Raw genomic sequence first — 14,516 nt, 5'->3', positions numbered from 1 at the left:
CTTTAGGCTGGTCTCCCTCTTCCTGGCCCCCTTCCCCGGCCTTAACTTCCTTTTGGAGTCCCTACTGACTTCTGGGTGTCCACCATGGGCCCTGTTGGAAAAATTTCAGCTCCATCCCAGAATAAAAGGAATGAAAACCTGGGGAAAGGAGCCAAGGAGGAAAAGCCACAAATACGCATCTGGCCGCGGCAGAGGGAGCAGATCCAAGAGTCTGCAGAGATGCACCGTGACTGCTGTCTGCAAAGTTTCAGCTGCCAGACACTGGGCTGCCCTCCTGGGTCCTGCTCCTGAGAAATCAGAGCAGGAGAGAGAAGACACATGTTCCCCACCAAATTTTTCCTGCTGCCAAGTCCTTCAAGTTTCTGCAGACCATGGGGAAGAGCAAGAACTGTGGAGTCAGACAAGAGGTAGCTGAAATTCCAACTCCCCAACCCATTAGATGGGGCCTTGAGTAAGTGACTCAACCTCTCTAAGCCTCAGTTTCTTTGCCTGTTGCATGAGGGGAACAACAGGACCATTATGAGGTCTTATATAATGTGTACTATATAAGCACTTTACACAGTTCTTGTACCTAGGGCTACATTGTAACTTTTGTGGATTTTAGGCATTTTGGCCTTTGTGGCCCTGAGCCCTTCATCAAAAACAAAAATTAAAAAATACAAAAATAGTTTATGGCTGCATTTGTATAAAGATGAACATAGTAATATTATGTAGTAAAGCATTTTTTTTTTTTTTTAATGGAGTCTTGCTCTGTGGCTCAGGCTGGAGTACAGTGGCACGATCTTGGCTCACTGAAACCTCTGCCCACTGGGTTCAAGCGATTCTCCTGCCTCAGCCTCCTGAGAAGCTGGGATTACAGGCACCTGCCACCATGCTGGCTAATTTTTGTATTTTTAGTGGAGACGGGGTTTCACCATGTTGGCCCGGCTGCTCTCAAACTCCTGGCCTCAAGTGATCTACCCGCCTTGGCTTCCCAAAGTGCTGGGATTACAAGCTTGAGCCACCGTGCCCAGCCAGTACTAAAGCATTTTTTAATCTAAAAGTATTATATATTGTTTTGTTTCTACAAAGAAATTACAACATTTCCTTGGGTCCCCAAAAGCCCTGTGGGCCCTCGACACTGTGCCTAATGGATGTCAGCCCTGCTTGTCTCCCAGCTCAGGATCTGCTTTTAGGGTAGCCCAAACAAAGACATAGGGGCATGTCTATGATGTGTGAGGAGCCACAGCAAAGAGGCAAACGAGAAGAGTGTAATGAGTGAAGGTGGGGGGAAATTAGAGAGAAATAATTTTCACAAACTCAGCCTCCCCACAATCCTCTCGCCATCACATGGGGCTGCTATTGTAGCCTTCCCTGCAGGGTCTGTCAGGACTGTTCTTCCTGTATGTTTGGTCTGCCCTCTGCACCACTGGCCTTCTATCTCCACTCCCTCTGCTCATACCCAGGCAGGTAGGTAGTGTAAAGTCCACCTTCCCCTATAGGCCCCTCTCAGTAGTTCCTCTTCACAGACAGGCATCTATCCTGCCAGGATTCTAGTCCCTCTTGCCAAGGGGAGATCCCAGGCTTTGGGGCAACACTGCCCTAGCCTCCTGAGGCCCACATGTGGAATATCTGGCCATGCCCTCCCACCCACTTTTCTTCTCAGGGCAGGCCCACCTCTGGGGTACTTTTCAATTGCAGAGAGCCTCAGAAAGAGAGTGGACATTAGAGAAGAAGGTGCTGTCCTACATGATATTAGCTTTTCTTCCATCTGAAGTCACAAGGCTGGGTCATGCAGTCGGTCCCTGGGGACACATAGCTCTTAGGATTCGCTTCCAGCTACCAGGCAACTGGCAGAGACTAAACAGCTTATGTTTCTAAAGAGGGAGTGACTGGTGTTTATCAAAGACTGATGTGTGGGCTCCAGCGGCCTCTCCAGACGGTGGCTGAGGCCTGTCCTGAGATCTGGGAAAGCAGGAAGTCCCCGGCTGGGCTGGGACTTGCTGGCTTTGCAGGAGCACTGGCAGGATCTGAGGAAAGCATTCCTCACAAATGTCTCCTTCAGAGGCTGGTGGATTCCTTAACAGCTAATTTGTGAGAAGTCGCTACCATGATGGGAGCTGACCTAGGCCTTCCTCTACCTCCTCCTCGGGGTCGAGACCCCAGGAGAGACCAGCAATGCTTTACTATGGCCGTATTTCCTCCCCGACATCAATGGTTTCTTTAGGAATCATCTCTCCAGTTTAAGCCTTTTCTCAGAAACCAGCTTTTCTCTGACAAGTTTGCAGCTCAAAAGGAACTGGCTCCTCTTACTGTTGAAATCGGGCACATCTGGAAGCAGTAAACTTTTCAGCAGGCTGAGGGGGAAGAAAAGATGTCTTGTAGGGGACGGATTCACCTCTGGGACTAATTACTCTTTGTATTTCACCCGTCACATTTACCATCTTCGTCAGAGCAAAGAGACAATAAGTGATCTCATTAAATCCCAGAAAGATGCTTCTCCCCTTCAAGGAGAATCTCCTCTCGACACCCTGTCCTCTGACAAGGGCCATGTCACTGAGGTTGGCACCGGGGCCTGGGAATCAGGAATGGGTGGGGCAGGGGTGCTTCCAAATGCTTTTCCTCGTTTGAATACAGTGTCTGTGTTTTCTATTGCTGGAAATATCCTTATGGGTCTGAAATCAAAGTCTTCTCTGGCCAGATTTTCCCCAGACATAGGCTCCCTTTGGAAAGATAGAAATGACAGGGGATTGGTTGTGGGGTTAAAAAAATCATTTTGGGGGAATTCTGAACCAACTCTTCTCCTCCTTTCTTCCTATCAAAAACTCATCCTGTGGCCGGTTGCATTGGCTCACACCTGTAATCCCAGCACTTTCGGAGGCTAAGGCAGGAGGATTGCTTGAGCTCAGGATTTCAGGACTAGCCTGGGCAACATGGTTAAACCCTGTCTCTCCAAAAAATACAAAAATTAGCCAGGCATGGTGGCACATGCCTGTAGTCTGAGCTACTTGGGAGGCTGAAGTGGGAGGATTGCTTGAGCCTGGGAGGTTGAGGCTGCAGTGAACTGAGATTGTGTCACTGCACTCCAGACTGGGTGACAGAGTGAGACCCTGTCTCAAAAACAAACAAATGAAACATCCTGGTAAAAAGATCAGAGAAGACACTGAGTCAGATTCTTCCAGAGCTGGGTGACAGTTGTGTGAAACCCCTATTAACCCCAGTGAGTAAGGCACCAAGTTCAAGAGGCTGAAGATGAGGCCCAGAGTCAGCAAATGAGACACGGGGTTTTATTAGAGGCTTCCATACAGAGGAGCATCAGGATGGACAACATAATCGGGTGGCCTAGTGGCAGTGGGCTGGGCAGGAAAACTGCAATGGCCTCCAATTTCATGCAGTTTGTATAGCATTTTCACTTAACACCCTCCCCCTAACAACTTTCACCCAGCAGACTTCATTTTGCCCCAAAATTCAGGGCCTCAATCCCCTGTACTACCGGTGTTCCACAGGATGGGCCGGGGACTCAGATGTTCTGCCTAGACAAGGAATGAATCTCCTGGTTGGCTATTCCCAGGTTCCCTAGCTCAGAACACACATTCTGGTGCATCTGCCACACAGGATCATTCCGAGGGTTTGCTAAACTTAATGCTGACAGGTGCGTTTACCCTACAATGACCCTCCACAAAGCCATCGCTATGATACCAGGGTTCAGGAGTTGTTGTCACTTCCTTTCCCAATCACATAAATGAGCAGCTCAGACAGGGCCCCAGCATCCGATTGATTGTCTTCCCAATCCACACCTTTTTAACCCTTCAAACAGATACCACTCAAGTCAAGGGGATGAGTGTAGGATAAGACATTCTCTCCCTCTGCACTCTTGTCAGATGTTGGCCTGAGGTGGCCCAGAAGGATCACAACCCCATCTTCTGAAGAGTGCCTGGTGTCTTTCAGGTCTTCCTTACTTAAAATGTGCTTGACAAAATTAGCATTAGTTGAAACCTCCTTCAAAAGTACACAGTCTCCTCACCCTTTCCTGCCCCGCATCCCAGGCATTTTTAACAAGACCTCCAGGTGATTTGTATGAATGCTGTAGAATGAGAAGTTGAGTTCCAGATCAGTAGTTCTCAGTAATTGGCTTGGCTCGGAATCACCAGCACGGGTTGTTAAAATGTTGACTGCAGGACCCTACCCCAGAGTTTCTGATTCCAAAGGTCTGGCATGGCTGAGAATGTACATTTTTAATAAGTTCCCATGTGGTGCAGGTTGTGCTGATCCAGGGACAACACCAACGTGGTTCCCAAGCCTAACTGCGTAACACTTAAGGAATTGTGTTTAAAAATACAGATTCCTGGGCTCTACTTAAGAAATTCAGATTCGAAGGTCTTATAATCTAATAACAGGGTTGTTACAACAAAGTACATTTGTATAGCACTTTACAGTTTACAAAATGCTTTTGTCAGAGGCTTTTGAACCAGAGCAACTTCATCTTGAATAGGAGCTGGGTAAAATGAGGCTGAGATCTACTCAGCTGCCTTCCCAGAGAGTTAAGGCATTCTAAGTCACAGGATGAGATAGGAGGTAAGCACAAGATATAGGTCATAGAGACTTTGTTGATAAAACAGGCTGCAGTAAAGAAGCCAGTTAAAACCCACCAAAACCAAGATGGTGACAAGAGTGACCTCTGGTTGTCCTCACTGCTACACTCCCACCAGCGCCATGACATTTTACAAATGCCATGGCAATGTCAGGAAGTTACCCTATAGGGTCTAAAAAGGGGAGGCATGACTAATTCACCCCTTGTTTGTCATATAATCAAGAAATAACCATAAAATTTGCAACCAGCAGCCCTCAGGGCTGCTCTGCCTGTGGAGTAGCCACTCTTTTATTCCTTTACTTTACTAATAAACTTGCTTTCACTTTGCTCTATGGACTTACCTCAAATTCTTTCTTGCACGGGTTCCAAGAACTGTTTCTTGGGGTCTGGACCAGGACCCCTTTCCAGTAATGAAATGAGAGAGTTCCCTGGCCTCTTTGCAGGATGTGCAACAGGGGTGTGGCTCCTTTATTTGCGCCCCCCCCCCCCCGACAACAAACACACAAATCCCTTAAGGTAGTGGGAGTATGCAGGTGAGCAGGTGCAGGAGCTGGGGTGAGTGCTTTTGGGCTCCAGCCCCACAGCAGTGTCTAGGGGTATTACAATGCTCTTTTAACCCTGCCGTATGGGGATGGCTTTACTGTTAAACAGCTGAGTGAAGAGTCAGTATGAAAGCCTTTTTGGGTTCCTGCATTCAGTGCGTCCCGAATTCTTGTCCAGTGTCCAGGAAGAATCAGGTCACACAGACTTGAAAGATGGTGAATGCAGGGATTTTATTGAGTGATGGAGGTAGTACTCAGTGGGACGGGGAGCTGGGGAGGGGATGGAGTGGGAAGATGATATTCCCCTGGAGTTTAAGCATCCTGCAGCCAGTCTCCTTTGCAACTGCTCCCAGCTGAGCTCTCGACCTTCAGACGCTTTGTCTGTTCTCCCCTTCTCTGCCATGCTGCTCTGCTGCTTTTCTGCTTGTGGAGCCTGGCGTTTGAGGTTTTTATGGGTACAGAATCAGGGTATGGTGGGCCATGGTGGTTTTGGCAAACACTTGGGCAGGAAAACAAGGATAACTGTTCTCATTTAGGGCCGTGGTTTCCAGGCTTGAGGGTGGGGCCTTTGCTGGGGAACCACTCTCTTCTACCCAGTATTTCCCTGCCTCCTGTCTGTATCAGTAACACTTTTATAAGCAATATTCCATTTACTCTTTGGAGTGAAGAATCTTCTTACAAACAAGGAGGAAGCTCAGGCTCTGAGAGGTTAAGCAATTTATCTAATATTTCTTAGTGAGTAAGCCAAGATTTGAACCCAAGAATTCCAAAGCCACAACCTAAACTTTTCCATCTCGTCATAGCCTGTTACAAAATCATTGTGAAGATTGAGTCCATTTCAAGTATTTTTAGTTTCGTGATCACATTTGAGTTAACTGTTCACAGGGTTTTTCAGAGGCGGTTTTATGGTTTTGTGGAACCTGGTTAATGAACAGATAAGACTGTTTTGTACAGAGCAACATCTATTCCCATGCTGGTAATATCCTTGGGTACTTAGAAGCATGCCAAATAGATTGAACGTGCCTTCTCTGGTCTTAACTACCCTTCCAATTCTCCTTTTTTTAAAACAGTTTAAAAAATAAAAATAAAAAGACTCAACCCTTTCTTCAAAGGTCAAACTGATCAAGTTTTGATTTAGCTGAGCCTGAATCAATGAGTTTACTGAGTGTACAGACTCCTAGTCCACATCACTGCCATAATGCCCAACTAAGCTTTTTCAGTCAAAGAAAAGGCATCTGCTTGCATTGTAAGTACTAGTTGTTGATGACCAAAAAAACAAACAAACAAACAAAAACAAACAAAAAAAAAACCATTGTATGCCTCAGGCCATATCTATGAAAAAAAAAAATCTTCCCAGAATCTGTCCTCAGATCCTTTTTAAATGCAAGTTGAGACGAAAGGTTTCCAAGCTGGCTGGGACCGAGAACAATGCCCTGGAGCTGTGGGTGTGGGAGTGGGTGCGGCTTGTCATCTGGCAGCTTTTGAAGAGTTGTCAAAAAAAGGCCATTTTGAAATAAATGCTCCACTTACCTACAAGAGGGCAGCGCCTAGGTCAGAAATGTCCAGAGGTCTCCTTGAAAAAAGAAAAGGGGAGAAAACAACCTTCCTAGCTGGGAAGCAGAGCTGATATTCTCCCATTACATGAACCCCTTTCCCAGAGGTGTTTCTGGGAGCACTGAGATCAAATTACAAAACCATTTTCTGCCTCACATTACTCAGTTTTTTTTTTTCTTTCTTTCTTTCTTTTTTGAAATAGGGTCTCACTCTGTCACCCAGGCTGGAGTGCAGTGGCGTGATCTTGGCTCACCGCAGCCTCCATTTCCAGGGCTCAAGCGATCCTCCCACCTCAGCCTCCCAAGTAGCTGGGACCACGGCACATGCCATTATGCCTGGCTACTTTTTGTATTTTTGGTAGAGATGGGGTTTTACCGTGTTGGCGAGGCTAGTCTTGAACTCCGGGGCTCAAGTGATCCACCTGCCTCGGCCTCCCAAAGTGCTGGGATTACGGGTGTGAGCCACCATGCCTGGCCTTAGTTGGTGTTTTAAGTGGCAAAATTTTCTTCTTTCAAAGTCCAGTGCTCCGCTGATTTTCCCCTTTCCTCCCTGTCTGGCAGGAATGGCAATGGGGAAGTCAAGGTGCTACAGAAGAGTGAGTTGAGGGTGCCTGTATCTTAGATCACATGCCATAACCAGGAAATATTTTTAGAAATCCAGAAAAAAAAAAATCTCCTGGGCGAATGGTGTCGATTTTGTGCTGTTTGGGGAAAGTGGCTCATCAGAGTAAATGCCTCTTTCTCTGATGCCTTAAGTATCCTCCCTGCCTCAGATGAGCAGGTTATTAAGGTAATGTTACCCTTTATTGTTGAAAAGCAGTGTAAACAGACACCCAGACTACAGAGATTACCTGCTTTCAAACTGCAGAAATGAGACACTTTCTCTTACAATTTCCCTTTCCACCAAATAGCATACCCTATTTACTTGGGGGAAATAGTCGCCTTCTTATAATGACCACACCCATTTGCTCAGATGGAAGAAGCTGGCAAAGTAAGTGCTGTTATTATCTGGGCAAATCTTTGAGAGTTTTCTTCCTCATCCTGCGTTGTTCCACTGTGAGCTTACTGCCCTCCTTTCATTCAGTCACGTACAGAAGGTACTGCCCTTTCTGCTCCCCACAAGGGTCAAGGAGCTCCCAGTCCTAGGATGGAGTGTGTCTCTTGACTGATGGGGATGGCGGTAGGGGTGAGAATCATTCCAGGACCATCTGATACTGAGAGAGGAGACCCAGCCTGCTGCCCTTGGAGAGCTCTCAGCTGATGAAGAAGGCACAGCCCTGACGTGAGGAAATTTACACACACATATGCACACATAGACACATAGACATATACATATATACATTTACACATGTACCTATGTGCACATATATACACATGCATTTCCACCAAATATTATATATTAATATATTTTTTCTTGGAATATATAGAGAAAAGTAGCATTTGATGAATAACACTGAGACTAAGAGAGCATAATTAGTATTCACTGACCCAAACTATGGAGTTAGTGCTGGGGAAAAGAGATTTTAAAGGGAGCAGGTGTCCGGCTCCATGTAGAGCAAGTCAGTATGACCGAGGTGTACTCCGAGTGCTTAATATTAGCCTAGGAAAGAATAGCAGAGACTCCGCCTGCTGCTTCCTGATAGGGATTTCTTTATAACCAAAGCAAAATAGCTTTACCCAGCCCACTGTAACAGGATAAACAAGTTTGATGTAACTTCCAAATCTATTTTCTATTGTAAGTTCGTTTATTGAATAAAATAGCAATTCAACATGTTTGCAAATCATGGTGCTGTTAGATGCCAATGCTGGCAGAGATTCATGTGTTTACTGTACAGCTCGCCCAGTTAGGCTCTGCTACTCAGCAGAGCAGCAATGTGGAATTCCAAACAGCTGCAAGTAGTAAGTGGAAAGCGATTTTTGCTAATCATCCAGGAGGTTATGTGGCATGGTGGAAACTGGTTCCAGACAGCAACTTGCGTGTAGAGTCAGGACTTGGAAGCGGCTTCTGGATATTTGCTTTTTGGACTGATACAAAGTAAGAGTGAAGTGGTGACGTGATCTTGCACACTTGCATTTAGTATTCTCTAAATGTGAACCTGAATTTGTTTTACATTAGAAAACCCCTTTTCAACAGTTTTTGGGCCTGGTTCCCAGCATCTGAGGAAAATGCACAAAAGCAAAGATGTGGTCCACTTATGGGGGAATATGGGAAAGCTACCTCCTCAGGCTTCTCCAAAGGATTTAAAAATTCTTCTGAGGATGTGTGTGGTTTTTTAAAATCTATTTTGAATGTAGAATTAACTTATATCCATTCAGCCAGAGAAAAGTTGATCTTGGTTTCTCAGTAAAAGCACATTTCAAGATATCGATGTGGAAACAGGGGCTTTGGTGGTGGTCTACCAAGAAGTATACCTAATCTGTGAGTATCCCTGCTCAAGTTGGCCACTCTAAAACTCAAGACTTCCTAGGCCTACCATCACCTTTTGCCATATAATCATCCCCAGCCCTGTTCCTCCTTGTCCTGACTAGAGCTTAGAATGGGCTTTGGAAGCCCAGGCTAGAGGCTGCATTTCTCTCTCATCAAGAATGGGAAGTGAAGACCCTCTGCTGCTGCTTTTTGTCTGCGGCTGGAGCACGAAGAACATGGCCTCGAAGCTGGCTTCCAGATACACAAGTAGCCAGGATCTCTGCTAGGTCCCTTCTGTCCTGGTGTTTGGCATCCGAAGTAGCCCTAGCCTGTGTTCCAGCCACCTAGCTGGTTGCTGCCAGCTCAGTTTCCCAGGGCTTGGGCCTAATCCCGGTCTCACGCCTCACATGGAGCTGGCTGGTTCCTGTTAGCATGTCAGTCTACCCCTAATGGCAAGCATCGTTGCTCCCAAGAACTCATGAAACTGGATTCCCATTTGGCCCCTTCTGATCAGACTCTTCTAGACCACTTTGCCTGCTTGGAAACAGGCGGCAGTTATGCCACGTCCCTTGGACTTGTCTGTGGCTGCTCAGGGAAGGGCTGTGTCTGGTCCGTATGTTCTGATTCATGATATCCCCTCCTGGCAGCCTGTAGTGCAACTGGCTTCAATCTGGAATTCTAGGTAATGCTAACCCCTCTTTTGGAATAGCTCCTTATAGCTATGATCTGTGCTGAACAAAATAATCTTATCAAGTGCAGAGGCTTTCAGAGAATGTTATCTACCTTTCAAAGTAAAGTTCTCAAGAACATTCTAGAAGATCACGTTTTGTTTTTTCTCCACAGCTTAGCTCAAGGCATAGGGGATTTGATAGATTTATGACAAGGACTTTTTCAAATGCATTGATCTGACTAGCTTTGGTCCTCAGAAGAATGTTCTGCCCTGGAGCAGTCCCGTCTTATCAGACACAGCTAAACAAATGGGTTAGTTCTTGCAAATGGTCCACCAACTGACCATAGAGAAAAATAATTAGCCAAGTCTTTAGTTATGCCTCAGAGTGTACTTTTTTTTTTAAGATAGGTTCTCACTCCCGTCGCCCAGGCTGGAGTGCAGTGGCACAATCTGGGCTCACTGCAGCCTCGACCTTCCGGGATCAGGTGATTCTCCCACCTCAGCCTCCACAGGTGTAGGCCATCATGCCCAGCTAACTTTTAGTAGAGATGGGGTTTTGCTATGTTCCCCAGGCTGGTCTCAACTCCTGGACTCAGGCAATCCACCCACCTCCAACCCGAAAAGTGCTGGAATTATAGGCATGAGCTACCGTGTCCAGCCTCAGAGTATACTTTTACTGAAGCTATTTTTGGTGGGCACTGTTGGGGTCACACTGGTGTGAAGCGAGGGTGAGCCATGTGCCAGCCTTGATAGCTGTGCACTGCCGCAGGGACTGTTGCAGCCTCAGGATGGTCTATGCTGTGGGGAGGGCCTGCAGGACCGGGGTCTTTCTGACCTGGAATGAATGTAGAGCATAGGTGGACCTATTTCCTGCTGCCAGATTTAAGAAGTTTGCCACAGAAAATGAGGCCTGGGCCTTTGTCAGGAAATCTGCAAGCCCAGAAGGTTCAGAAGGGCGGAAAAATAAACATGTACAAGAATCACAAATGAAAGACAGCAAGGGACTCCGTGAGCCATTGAATGGCGATGGAGATGAAAGCGCAAAGCCTGTGTAGCAAATCACAGAGCCAGCACCTCGAATGAGCAGGGACATTTTCTTACATCGAAGGCTTTGTCATTGAGTACACTGATGGCTGCTGCTCCAGTAATGGGTGGAGGAGAGCACTAGTGGGAACTGATATTTACTGGGGGCCAGGCCATCCTTTAAATGTAGGCATTAGACTTCCTGGGTGACAGACAAACCACAGAGCAGAAAATCATGCAGCCTGCAATACCATTGAACAAGCAGAGGCTGAAAACATCAATAAATTGGTTCCATACACAGATAGTATGTTTACTATAAATGGTATAACTAACTGGGTTCAAGGTAGGAAGAAGAACAGGTGGAAGACAAGTACAGGGAAAGAGGTGATGAAAAAAGAGGACTTTGTGGCACTGGAGAAGCTCACTCAAGGCATGGGCATTCAGTGGATACTTGTTCCTGGTCATCCAGGGTTTATCAGCAATGAAAAAGCTGATAGATTAGCAAGAGGAGCTAAACATTCTGAAGACTAAGCAAAGTGACTTTATTACTTGGGAAAAGTTGAGCCAGTGGCTGTTTTGCTACTTTTGCTTACTGGTACAGAAAAGAGACTACAGGCTGGACCATTGCAGTGGATGAGCAGATGTGGCTTTCACACTGAATCATGGTGGCACGGTGGCATTCTGTGATACATTTTGATAAAAAGTGGTTAAATATATAATAAATTGAACATCTCTGAGATTTAAGAATTATGTGAGATTTCAGCATTATGTTTACTAGATTTGATACTGTTCTTGCTTATTTTATTGCAATCTGTTTTAAAATGCCACAGGTTTGATTTTTTTTTTTTTTTTTTTTTTTTTTTTTTAGACAGAGTCTTGCTCTGTTGCCCAGGCTGGAGTGCGGTGGCACAATCTCAGCTCACTGCAACCTCTACCTCGAGGATTCAAGTGATTCTCCTACCTCAGCCTCTCGAGTAGCTGGGACTACAGGTGTGTGCCACCACGTCTGACTAATTTTTGTATTTTTAGTAGAGATGGGGTTTCACCATGTTGGCCAGACTGGTCTCAAACTCCTGATCTCAAGTGATCCACCCACCTCAGCCTCCCAAAGTGCTAGGATTATAGGTATGAGTCACTGTGCCCGGCCCACAGCTTTGATTTTGATAACAAATCAAAAAAACATTGGTTAAAAGATGCAGGTCAGAAGTCTAGAAATATTCTGAAAACATCCATTTACCTTCCAGTTCACAAACTTGAGTCTCTTACTTTTACAGGTGACTTGTGCCTGTGGGCACATTAGAGACAGATGCAGCCAGGGGCCTGGGTGGGCTGCTCAGCAGAGAGGATGTGAGCTGGTCTTAGCCTCACATGCTTGCCTGCTGGGCACTGACATAACAGGCCAAGCCTGCACACAGGCGACCCTGGCTGCTAGGCCACTCTCTAGGAACAGACAACTTGTAAAGACCAAGATGTATAAATCAATCTTTCCAAAATTTCTTTGGCTCTTTTATTGAAAACTGTGCACACTTAAAAAAAAAGTTTGACATGATCATTGATTTAGTTTTAAATCTTTTTATCATAAAATGAAAACATACAGGAAGACAGACAGACAGACACACACACACACACACACACATATGCTGTTTTCATTGAGACTTCTGCCTAGAAGAAAATCCTTATTGATCTGTATGTTCTGAAGGCTAGTGGCATTCAAAACTGTTAGCAGCATTCAGACAATTTTTATTTATTAATGGAACATTAATTTTTAAAAACCTCCCTTATTATTATTTTTTCTTTTTTCTTTTTTTTTTTGAGATGGAGTCTCACTCTGTTGCCCAGGCTGGAGTGCAGTGGCATAATTTTGGCTCACTGAAACCTCTGCCTCCCAGGTTCAAGCGATTCTCCTGTCTCAGCCTCCAGAGTAGCTGGGATTATAGACGTGCGCCACCACGCCCAGCTAATTTTTGTACTTTTAGTAGCAGGGTTTCACCATGTTGGTCAGGCAAACTCCTGGCCTCATGTGATCCATCCACCTCAGCCTCCCAAAGTGCTGGGATTACAGGCATGAGCCATGGTGCCCGGCCAAAACCTCCTTTTTTAAAAAACTAATAATAATCTGTTAATCTACATGCATACAGAAACACAACTTACGAGTTGGCCATTTTTTTCTTGCTATGGAAAATTAGATAACAACTACTGAACAGGCTCACAAATCATAACTTGGAAATACAGTTAAAACAGAGGTACATATGATCGTTTACTACTATTTTGCTTATTTCCAATAGATAGAATCACTATAAATGTCCCACATTAAGATTTGTGTTTGTTCATTTCTGATGAGTCCAAAAGGAATAAAACAGTATTCCCAAACATTTAATATTTTAATTGTTTTGTTATTTTCAATAGGTTTTAGAAATAATCACTTACTCTGGTGTCATCCATTAGTAAAAACTTATTACTGCTTCAAATCATCTTTTGGCTAGATTGTATATAGAAATAAATATGTAATTCATTGAAAATCTACTTGGTACATGTTGCCAGGCTTAGTCAAGGGAGCCCTAAAGCAGAGGTGTTTGAGACCTCTCCATTAAGCTATGAAGACTTTTTGTTAGTTACAAAACTTCTCTTACTGTAGGTAAAATAGGTGAAATGGTGGCTGATGTTGAGTCTGTGGTAGAAGGCCCAGACCCTGTTGTGAGCCACTCCTCCAGTCTCAAGGGTCTCCTTAGAATACCTACACTACTATGGAGCACAGTTTGAAAACATGGCCTATTAGATGAGGTGTAATTTCAACCTTAGTGTTTCTTGGGTACCAAAGGGGGTCACCTTAATAGTAGTAACCCATGCCAGGCACCGTGGTGGACACCTGTAATCCCAGCACTTTGGGAGGCTGAGATGGGTGTTCTTGAGTCTAGGAGTTTGAGATCAGCCTGAGTAACATGGCAAAACCTCATCTCTACAAAAAATACAAAATTAAAAAAACATCGTAATAAACCAAGTTTTATTGACTCTTCTTACCACATACTCAACTAGAACCTTCTATTTGTTTCAGCAAAGTTCCATCCAGACTTCATAGAGTATGTCTCACATGTCCTTATGAATGGTGACCATATTATTATAGTCAACACACAGATTCCTCTAGGCTCATCCCCCTTCTCTGGCCTCAGTCCCATCCAATGTTCTCTGTCCACAAAACCTCTTGAGAGTGACTCTCCATTGCCCCAGCTTCTGGCCACCACACTCAGAATTTCAACATCCAAGCCAGCTACATCCAGAGGCCAAAGTTTCTAATCCATGAGGGCCAGAACAGCACTAGGTCCTGGCCCATCTGTCTGGCAACCTGTGTCATGCTGATCCCTTAGGAAAGTAAGAACGATACTCTTGCCTCAGGCCTCACTGAGTCCCTCACAAAGACCAATAGTATAGCTTTAGCTCACAGCCCGTTTTCTACCAGGCTCAGACACCAAACTGAGGTGCCAGGTATGGAACAAATCCCACTTTGGCCTTTTATTTTTACCTCCAACCAGATGGCCACCAAACCTCCTCCCTTCTGTTTCTACCCCATATAGCAAACCTGCAAACTGACTATTCTTGTCCACCCACCAGTTTAGGTCCATTCTCTGACATGTTTAAATCTCAGTTTGGGCTCAAAGTGGAATTAATTCATCAGATGACATTATTCTGAAATTTGATATCGGCTGTCTTGTTTCCCTTAGATTGACACCATTGACTTCTTTAAGCTGTGGCTCTG

At 45.2% G+C, this 14,516-nt stretch overlaps 1 pseudogene; it reads left to right on the top strand.

Moving 5' to 3' along the window:
- The first annotated feature begins 10,530 nt into the window (after positions 1-10,530).
- On the top strand, positions 10,531-11,296 carry LOC104679534 (annotated as a pseudogene).
- Positions 11,297-14,516: the final 3,220 nt, after the last annotated feature.

Source organism: Rhinopithecus roxellana, chromosome 8, assembly GCF_007565055.1.
Source record: "Rhinopithecus roxellana isolate Shanxi Qingling chromosome 8, ASM756505v1, whole genome shotgun sequence".
Lineage (NCBI taxonomy): Eukaryota > Metazoa > Chordata > Mammalia > Primates > Cercopithecidae > Rhinopithecus > Rhinopithecus roxellana.
Note: the sequence above shows the minus strand (reverse complement) of the source record. Positions and strands in the feature narration are given on the sequence as shown.